Genomic DNA, 11,119 nt, shown 5'->3' on the forward strand with positions numbered 1-11,119 from the left:
CCTGAGATCAGATTTCTAACATTACACTGTATAACAGAAAAAGATGAGGATAATATCATTACTTTTTAAACTGATAAATTTTAAGTTAATCTATTTTACTGGCTTATAATGTTCGGGAAATATGACTTTTCAGAGAAGTATGAAGGTTTAATTCCAAACTGGGAGTTTCAAAATAAATATGTATTCAAAATTATCAAGTAGAGATGGCGCCACTTGTTTTCCAAGGCCACTAGAGCAGAGAAACTTGACTCCTTCGTTTCTGCTTCCTTGTACGAAATTAAAACTGGAATACCTCTGCTTTGCGATTGCGAGTTGCTGCCATTTGGTGAAGTGTCCTACCAAGGAGACGTGTAATATTTACATCAGGATTTTCTGTATGGGAAGTTTGTGTGGTGAGAAATCTCAGAAAGGACTGAGGATTATCTATACGTTGAGACCTATAGAAATAGAAGTTTGTTCATCGTACTTTAACATTTGTATAACAATATTTGTAAGTACAACAGTATGCCAATGGTGTTGCACTGATTTTTTTTTTTTTTTTTATAAAATTTCCTCTTTGCTGGGTCTGAATAGCAACTTATCAGGAAGTGTTTAGTTTGGTCTGGCATGGATAATGTCCTTGATTGCGTCTTGTGTTTGAAGAGATGTCCAGTTATGATAATACGTGAGCAAAGTAATTAATTCGTGGCTGAGAACCTTGAACTTTGAAGGTTAGTTGGAGAGATATGAAAGTTAACGAAACATCTTATCAGTCTGGTATTTTTTTTTTTTGTATCTCGTTGTGGAATAACCAAGTGGCTCAGCATTTAATGTGTAAAATACTTCAGCATAACCCTGTGGTAACTATGCGTAAAACAGTACGTGTGGGGTTTTGAAACTGCGATTCCATTTCATTCTTTATAAGTGTTTGCATCTAGCCTCTCGGCTGGGACTGTCCTATTTATGGATCATGCACTAATTAGGGTATCTTGGTCTCAAAGTCATTTTTAGTCTTTGTACAATGGTGTGCTCTAGCTTCTCAAATTTTACTTCATCTCCTATTTTACCACTTTAATTTTTAGTCTGCACTATCTTTTGCCTTCCTAAGTTTAGTTTAATAGACTGAAACTGAGTAAATAAAGTCTTGGCCTCCATAAAAATTCATTCTTCAGATATTACTTAAAGCTAGAGCTTATTACGTTTCTTTTCGGTTTCCTGGGTGTAAGTTGATCAGGTATTGGTTGAAGTCTTCCTTTTGCATAGTTCTTTTAACGTTAGTATGCTGTTAATGCAAGTGCAATATTTTTACCATTTAGTCATTTTGTACCAACATTCTTAAGAGACGATGACAAAACTGCAAAGAGAACGAGGATTGAGGTAGGGGTATATTGTCAGTTATTCACAATTCAAGTGCCACGGATGAGCTATTTCAGGGTAATGACGTAGAGGTACTGTACATTGTCGCCCATTTTGGGGTTGCACAAGCAAGTTTCTGTAATCTGCCGTTTGCAGTGCAATTGCCTATGACACACCTGTTCCTAAGGCTGCTGATAATGTTTTTGTTCCTTGAAATTTTGGTTGTTTCGGAAGACTCCAGCCACCTCCCACATTATAATTTATATTTTTCTTGGGTAAAACTCATCAATACTAAATTTCTTCTCAATGCATAAGCTTCGCAAATGCTTAATAACAGAAAAATAATCAAATTGCGACTTACAAGGTAAGACAATACATGTCCCCCAACCTCCTCCATAGCTAATACGGCAAAATTGTAACCAGTAAACACCCCTAGATTGTTAGGTTGGTATTTGTAGGTTCTTTTAGTGCCCTATCATTTCCAAGTCATTTGTGCATGAAAAAACCAAAATGGTTTTTCATGTAAAAATGACTAGCCGTAGTTTTTGAAATGGCTGCTGGAGTCTAACGAAAAATTGCCGAAAGTTTTACGGCTTCTTGAAGTATTGAAGTGGAAGGTGCAATGGAAGTTTATGGCTCCAGGACTGAGGTGTTAAGGAAAATTATTAGCTTAGAAGATAGATTAGTATTTTACGTTCGCAACAGCACTAGGTTTAAAGGAAACTAAACATTTCAGCATTACATTTTCATTGGTCATTAGTGAAGAACTGAAATTTCAAACCACCTAGTTGCAATTCATCATAAGTATTTTTGTACTAAGGTCACGTAAACTAGATTTGGTTGTACATTACTTAGTTAAGCTTTCATTGTCTAGGTAAATTTAGTTCGTCAGATTTTTTTATTTTTTATTTTGCCCTTTTATTTTGATATTTCAATTAACGAGTGGGTAATTCTGAGATGGACGTTGTTCAGGGCACCCAAGACTCCACCTATTCAGATTGAATTACAGGAACCCTAATCTTATTTCTGGTAAATGCAACATCAGTGTTACCTCTTAAGGTCTTTGTCAAGTGCTTCAGATATCAGTCTGATATATTTTTTTTTTCCAATTTTCCTTCATTTTTAATTCGTGTTAATTTGAACTCCTATTACGTTATTTTGGATTTATGTACTTTCCGTATTCTGGGTACTTCTGCAATATAATTATTCCATTTCAAAAAATTATAAATGGACGAGTGAACTAAATGGTGAAGTACAGAAAATTCCAGTGTAAGAAGTAGTAAAATTAGCATTAGTTTATTGGGATAAACCTTGTTAGCGATGCTGAATTAATCGTTCTTGAAGGTTTTTCACCTAAATTTGTTGTTAACAGAATTAAAATTATTTTAAGATTTTTGTGAAATTCTGGTTTTTTAATGAAAAATGTTAAGTGTACTGGAGAAATTAAATTGTGGAGTTGTGGAAACAGGACATATGGATGGATAATAGGTCAAGTGCATGTATTATTTGGTAAATACGCAAAAAAAAAACTAAAAATTTGACTTAGAATGGATGGCAAATTATTTCATTAAAATTTCTTTTGCAGATTTGGGTTACGAGCATTCTTGGGTTTGTCAGGCTTCAGTCTGTAATAGGACTCAGTCCCTAGATTATTTGAAATGGACGTCCACAGACATTTTCAAGCGCATTCATCAAGTAGCATCCATTTTGAAGGCGCATTCGTGAACAAGGAGCACATTGAAGGAGCCTTTGACGAGAGGTAGCCAATCTGAAAGCACATTCGACAAGAAAGCCTTGTGTAAAGTAGGTTTCCAAATTGATGTTTTTTCTTTCACTGTCGATTTTATTGGTTTGGATTGGCATGGTGACTTAAAAAACTAATACACCAGGAACTCATTTTAATCATTTGAAATTAATGTATAACTTATTTCCTGGTTGAAATATCGAAAGCTTTGAAAAATAGGACTGTTTAAGCAAACTCTGTTTAGGTTAAGGGTTAATCACAAAACGATTTAGGTTCTAAGGTTCCTGGACAACTAGTAATTCTTTTAGTATCTTAGAATTATGATTTGCACTTAAAATATTCCACACCACCTCAGATGAACTTAGTTCTGGACTCATGTTGGTCGTGTATGTGGATGCCGGTTGTATGTGATTAAAATCCTTTCATTTTAAAATTTTTGTGGTTTAATCTAAGTTCTGGACTCATGTTGGATGCCGGTTGTATGTGATTAAAATCCTTTCATTTTAAAATTTTTGTGGTTTAATCTAACTTAAAATTCGTTTTAATGCAAGGAACTTAAAGAATTAATAGCGAATAATGGATACTAGCGGATAATGGATATAGACAGGGAAGTGGCATTTATGACGGGAGTTAGAAATAAAGTGAAAAGTTAGTCTAATTATTTTTCCACATGCCATTTGACAAGCATACTTCGCTTCTGTAGGTTTCAGCGTTCTGTTCCTGTGGTTGCTGATTCAGTTTCGGTTATTTTCGATTTTTACATCTTGATATACACAGAGGAAGGTAGAATGAAATGTTTGTATCCAGAACTGATGTTAAGGAAAACATGTAATTTTAGATTTTTAATTCACATCAGTTTTCAGTGCAAGTTCACACTTCAGCCTTCCTTAAGATGAAGTTTTTTTCATGAAGTTTTTTCGTTCAAGTCCGATGTGTGACACGTTTCATGTGACATACCCTCGATTTGGTTATACAGAACCCAGTCAGCAGGCGGTATGATATTGCTTAGTTAGGATTGGTTGATTTGATCTGTAGCTATTAAGACTCTATACGTATAAAGAAGTTTTATGCTGAAAATACCCTCAAAGTAATCTCATATCTCGAAGTGAAAAATATGATAGGAACTTTATAGTTCTTGTGGGGATTGCGTTTAGTGTATGAACTTCAGACAGCGATTTGTATAGTTATCGGTTTTTTCATTATTTAATTTTCTTGCTCATTTGTATTTTGTGTTGTGGATCATTTTATATACTTTTTATATAGCATAAGTATTTTCCTAATGTAGTAGTAAATTCCGTTGTGATTAAGAATGCTCTTAAGGTACTACTAGACAAAATTTTTAGGCTATTTTAATGGGACCAAATTTGTCGTCTATAGCGAGTTCTTATGTTTTTATTTTGGTCGTTTTAGCAGCGTCGATGACAATTGTTGACATTGAGTCAGTGTACACTTAATTGAATTAAGTACTTAAAAATTCAAGACGGGTGAAAAAGCAATAATGGTAATGGACACGTTCACGTAACTGTTAGGAATCCTAACTAAAAACCATCTTTTAAAATTAATTCTTTACAGATGTGACTCGTACACAGTGTCGCTGCTTTTTAGTCTGTGGGATATCTCACCAGTTTACTGCAAGCCGGATATAAATGGACGTTCTGTAGGTGCATTAAAAATGTACCTTATGTTGCAGATTGTTTCATTAAGTCTTGTACATGTAAGTTTCATTTTATGGTACAAACTCAATTATCTATCTAATAGTTTCAGGTAATGTTTATACTATATTACCGAGGAGTATGTTTATTTAAAACTTTGCTTACTTTCCTCTCGTAGTGCAAGCAATCAGTTTACGCAACTACGAGAGAAATTTAGAATATATATACAAAAATTATTATAAGGAATGTTTGATAACTTTGTTGCGTGCTTTTACTCCAGTTGAGAGAAAGTCCTTAATTGAACGGAATGTTTGATAACTTTGTTGCGTGCTTTTACTCCAGTTGAGAGAAAGTCCTTAATTTTCAATTAAATTTTTTACAGGTAAATTGGTGCTCTCAAGTCTCCCTGGTCATTTAAGCACTTTCAATACATCCAGAACGATCGTAACAGATTGGTTTTCTAAATTTTGAAACTGCAGATTTAGTCTATAGAGTCAGCAGTGAAAAAGTAAAAATTTTCTTCAGCGAGTGAGAGAGATGGTGTTTAATACTGCCTACAGTGTGGCTAGTCGTTAACCTCTGTTAGCTACTCATCGACAAATGTGGAAAGAAAAAGCTTGAATAAAGCGTGCCTCGTTCACAGGTGTTCTTTTCCTTATTCCAGAAAATTGTTGAAAGCTACAGGATTAAAAATTGCTTGAACTCTGATCATCACGGTGAGACTCCGCTTGAAAACGGTAGTCCTTGCTTCCTGGGCATTTTGTGTCTTCCCTTTTCTCCCATTTTTTTTTAAAACCTGGAAGAAAAAATGAAATCAGGTTCTGAATTACTAGAGAACCTACATTCAAGGCTATTTGATCCCGCACTCCCCACCCCAACAATTTATGGATTTTCCTTATCTTCAAAACTAAACAAATTATGGATATTGTCAAAACTAAAATTACCTTTCAAAACAATTTTAATTCTGATGGTTTTGACAATATAAAAGATATCTTCAAAACTATATAGTCAGAACATACAAACACGTTATGTTTCAGAACATAGAAACACGTTATGTACGTGAAGAAACAGACTTAAATTTCCAATAATAATCGATAAGGTGAGGGGGTTCAGTCTGAACAAGTTCACACTATCCACACTTGTCAAATAAAGTTATTTAACGTTAAATTCAACTGTCATTTACTTTCGGATTTTGAGGTTACGTAAAACCAGTTCCAAATTTACACTGCAAAAGATATGCACTATTAAACAAAAGCACTTCTAAAATGTAACAGACGGGCGTTAAGGGGTAAATTCTGTATTTTCGATCTATCTATCAGTTCTCTCTAAAAACAAAAAAAAATACTTTGAGAACCGAAAGCAATGCAAGAGGACTGCCATTATGTAACTTACAAGACTAATTACTTTAAATTTGCTAAATCAAAGACGACGGTACATAAAATAATTTTACCATTGTTACGCGGTAATATAGAATAACACTGGAAACCCACCGACACTGTGCTCAGACCGTTCTCAGCCAATGAGTCTCTCTCTCTCTCCGTTGTCTGTTGAATATATATTTCTAGATGCTATCCTTCCAGTTCACGTCTGATACTTCTGTTATCTTGGATATAATCATCTGGTGCCACAGCGATTTCTGAATGAATGTAAACTCCTTTGTTCTTGCTTCATGTTTCTGTAAGATTAAAAAATTGTCAGTATTTATAGTCAATATTCTCCCGCAGTTTTCACAATAAATAGCTTTATTACCTCAAAAACTGACTAGCTGTAACTTCATAATCTTATTTGATATATAACCCCACACAATAAATAGCTTTATTACCTCAAAAAATTGACTAGCTGTAACTTCATAATCGTATTTGATATATAACCCCACACAATAAATAGCTTTATTAGCTCAAACTGACTACCTGTAACTTCATAATAATCGTATTTGATATATAACCCCACACAATATATAGCTTTATTAGCTCAAAAATTGACTAGCTGTAACTTCATAATCGTATTTGATATATAACCCCACACAAATAGCTTTATTAGCTCAAACTGACTAGCTGTAACTTCGTAATAATCGTATTTGATACACACCCGTAATCGTATTTGATACACACCCACACAATATATATAGCTTTATTACATAAAAAAATTGACTACCTGTAACTTCATAATCAAATTTGATATATAACCCCACACAAATAGCTTTATTAGCTCAAACTGACTAGCTGTAACTTCATAATAATCGTATTTGATACATACCCACACAATATATATAGCTTTACTACATCAAAAAATTGACTAGCTGTAACTTCATAATAATCGTATTTGATATATAACCCCACACAAATAGCTTTATTAGCTCAAAAATTGACTAGCTGTAACTTCATAATCGTATTTGATATATACCCAAACAATAGATATAGCTTTATTAACTCAAAAATTGACCAGCTGTAACTTCACAACTAAATAATTTACTCAATTACTTTTGATTTGAGCAAAACTTAAGGCTATATTCTATTCTCCTCTAACCATCAGTAATATGTTCTCTACACCGAGACGGTTTCACTAACATATTCAACAAATACATAGTTAAGGTAATTCAGGTACCTCCCGTCTGATCAATAGTCCCCAAGCAACCATATCTGGGGACACTATTACTAATTCTGTAAAAGTGACTTCAGAAAATGCTCAATCCTTAACCCTTACAAAAAATAACAAAAGCTGCTGTTAAGAAGGCAATGATTATAACTTCATAGGCTATTTAAGACGTTCGGAAAAAAAAAAAAAATTTAGCTCAAGCAAGCAAACGTAGTCCTAACGTGCTCTTGCACTAGAAATGCAGGTCGGTTTCTGGAACATGAACCGAACACAGCATAACCTTCAAGATATTCAGATTCAAAATTGTATTCAATTGAATACAACTGGTAAACCTATAAAAATATATTGGTCAAATAACTAAAACCTCGTTCTTACGACGTGATAAAATCAGTTTAAACTAAGTTGTACATAGATTAAGGCATGAACTAAAATTTTCAAGGTTTACAACCTGATAAAATCAACTAAAATAGTTACAACTAAGTTGTACAAAAATCATCTAACAAAATTATAGTTACAACTAAGCTGTACAAAGTTTAAGAAAAAATTATAATTATTTTTAAAAGGTTTACGGCCTAATAAAATCAGCTAATACACAAGTTAAAAAACAAAGTTTATAAAACTAAAATTTTCAAGGTTTACGATCTGACAACTTAAATGTACAACTTAAAGACGAATTAAAAGTTTCTTTACAGTTAATGAATTCTTTTATTACTAAAATATTTTCAATCCCTCTCCTGAGATCATAAATCTGCGTAATTTCCTTTTAACTTTGTCTCTGAGCATCGATAATAATCCAAGATTACATTGTAAGTTCACACGCATTTCCACTCAGGATGGTTGTAGAACATAATATTGCCTTGTATCTGAGCATCGATAATAATCCAAGATTACATTGTAAGTTCACACGCATTTCCACTCAGGATGGTTGTAGGACATAATATTGCCTTGTATCTGAACATTTATAGATCATCCTACACTGGCGACTTACTCTGGTCAATTGACATACAGCTCTTCAATAATCAAATCATAAATGGCCAAAGTCTTGACTTGAAACTTTAGTTATATTGACATATCACTAATTAAAATTCTTAAAACTGATAAAATTCCAGCAGCAGCTTCGTTGCACAAGAGGAGGAAAGTTTGTAGTGTCTTTACATCCAATCATAATGTAATTCCACCTTCAACCAATATAACGAACTATATGAAACAAAAATATTAAAATCTCGTTCCTAAAACCCCACCATTTTATACCACTTTCTCCTGATGCAATCACTACAAAAAATCCTTTAAGATGAAGAATTTGGTTTCTAACCACAGATGCTTTGGTACTTTCAGAGGAGCAATTTTCCATTGTCCCTAGTGCTTTGAATATAAGTTCCTTTCATTATTTCAAAGCTTTCGAATGTGTATCCTGAAGCTTAGGCCCTTCTCTATAACCTGTGCTTTCAGACGAGCAGTGTGCCATTAATTTGGAGTACTTTAGTAGTGGTTCATCCTTTCATTGGTAGTGACTTCAATTCTTTAGATTTCAAAGCTTTGGGAATAAAAGTCTGCCCCCTGCGATTAGGCCAAAGTTAGGTTCTCACTTTTGCTTTCAGACGAGAAGTGTTTCATGATTTGAAGTGCTTCAGCTCATCCTTTCACTGTCAGTTTCATGCCTTGAACTTCCTTCGAACCACCAATGATATAGTTTCTGCATTCTGCGAACCGTCTCTTCAAGTTTCTGGGAACTATATTCATTGCCAGTGCCTGACTGAAGCTGATGTCAGCTTAAACGTCAGTAATTAGTTATATCTGGTGAAACTTACATTTGTACGCTATCTACACTTATTTAATTATACTGATATGAGAAATTCTTCGTTAGATTATTTAACAATTCTAATCTCAGGTGCTTAAGGGACTAAATGACGTCACTTCTGTCATGTAAAGAATTATGTTAGTTATTAAATCATTGCAGGAATGATTCATTAATTCATACTAACTTGAATCGTCACGCAGCAATGTAATTTATACCCAACAAATACAGTAACCTCAAGAGTTTAAAATGGCCCAAAAATTTCAAACTCAAATTATATTACGCTTCACTGGACCTGATAGTTAATCTTAACTTCCAAAACAGTTTCCGTCAAAGGCTGACATTCTCTATTTATCATCATCTAAGCATTCACCTTCAAATGTAATCAGACCACTCTCTCACGCTATGGAAATTACTTAAATGTGTTCCAAAGACTTGAACACCTGCATGAAGGTATTCTTAAGACAACCTTGCATATTTCTACTCACTTGACCTCAAATCCCTGTATCAGTCACATTTAATAACTTAAAATCTAATATATAGCCACAACGCACGTTTTACTTGCGGCTCGTTTTATTTTAAATTTACATTTATATTGAAGATACTAGTTCGTACTTGCTATGTAGGATTTCCATGCAGTAATTCAAGGTTAAGGAATAGTGTTGCAATATTAGTTTAAGTTAAAATGGGAAAAACACCAGTTAACAACACAGCTCTTACTTCGATTACTAGTTGCCCTAACTTCTAAAGCTGACATTACTTTTAATTAGCTTGGGATATTTTCAAGTTACGTTCATGCGAAGAAACAATGTACCTGGCTGGAACAGTAGTTCCTGGGTTTCAATGTTTCAACTACTTTCCAACTCAGGCGCTCGATCTGAAATTTTACAGATTGTTAGACTTTCTGCTTGCTAGCTTAGCCAAAATCATTAGGTATTTCAGTATCAGAAAATCCTAGTTACTGGCCATTTAGAATGGCGATATACGCGTTACTGCAACTTACAAATGCGTTCAAAATGCATTATACAGGGATTTACCTGAAACTCCTCTTGCAACCTTCATGCACTAAGAATGTAGGCCAAGTCACTTGGATTTTGCTTCATGACGCAAGTTAGGTAAAAGTCTGACATCAATTGTTCCTCTGCTAAACACGTCCTTGCAAGAAAGCTACATTATACACCTGTAAACAATAATGGGAATTACCAATGTTTAATTAAAACCATTAGTTAACATACACTCATACCAACCAGTAGGATGTAAAACACGAGAACTTGCGTAGCTCATAGTTATGATTTAAGATTTTTGTACTAGCCATCCAAGATTAAAAAAAATTGAATTCAAGCAAAAGTTTCCCTTTACTACTTTAGCATTCGCTTCAGGCCATCTGACTAACACACTGAATCAAGGATTCGTGGCAGGGCTAAAATATATGGTCGAACCTCGGCAAACCTCTACACAACGAAACCAAGGCAAGGAATTCAAACAGACAATTCTGGCGCCAAATATACGTGTAACTGATGGTACAAATTTTACCCAAGAATTCATAATTGCAATATTTTAAAACTCCAAACTGTTACCAAAACTGCAAAGTTGTTAAATGCCAAGCAATCATACTTGCTGATATGCGTGTTTTACAAACACGGAAACAATATTTCACATACTTCAAACATTTTACGGGATAAGAATATTCCTCTATAATTGTTATTACAAGCATAAAAAATGAAACTTTCCCTCTGGATGGAGCGACTAAGGGCAGAAAGTGCCTCTGAAAAAATACAAAAAAGATTGAAATATTTTGATACCTGCCTACGAGAGGAGTGAGCAAGATTATAACACCGTTCGCATCTTAAATCGTTCTAATTTATGTTTCGCTGAGAGCAAGCATAAATATAAATGACAAAAAATGGTAGTTCTGGCATTGTGCAGATGACCTTAGATTTTAACCTGAACTTCATTGCCTCGGTTGTTAAGCTGATTTTATGCCAGCAAGGGCTCTTG

General features: G+C 34.1%; 1 long non-coding RNA gene across 1 annotated transcript; it reads left to right on the forward strand.

The window, feature by feature from the left end:
* The first annotated feature begins 212 nt into the window (after positions 1 to 212).
* LOC136843620 (uncharacterized) lies at positions 213 to 5,317 on the forward strand. The gene is made up of 4 exons (XR_010854627.1): positions 213 to 490; positions 2,921 to 3,138; positions 4,652 to 4,793; positions 5,114 to 5,317. It is a non-coding gene; the product is annotated as an uncharacterized lncRNA (long non-coding RNA).
* Positions 5,318 to 11,119: the final 5,802 nt, after the last annotated feature.

This window comes from Macrobrachium rosenbergii, chromosome 1 (genome assembly GCF_040412425.1).
Source record: "Macrobrachium rosenbergii isolate ZJJX-2024 chromosome 1, ASM4041242v1, whole genome shotgun sequence".
Classification (NCBI taxonomy): domain Eukaryota; kingdom Metazoa; phylum Arthropoda; class Malacostraca; order Decapoda; family Palaemonidae; genus Macrobrachium; species Macrobrachium rosenbergii.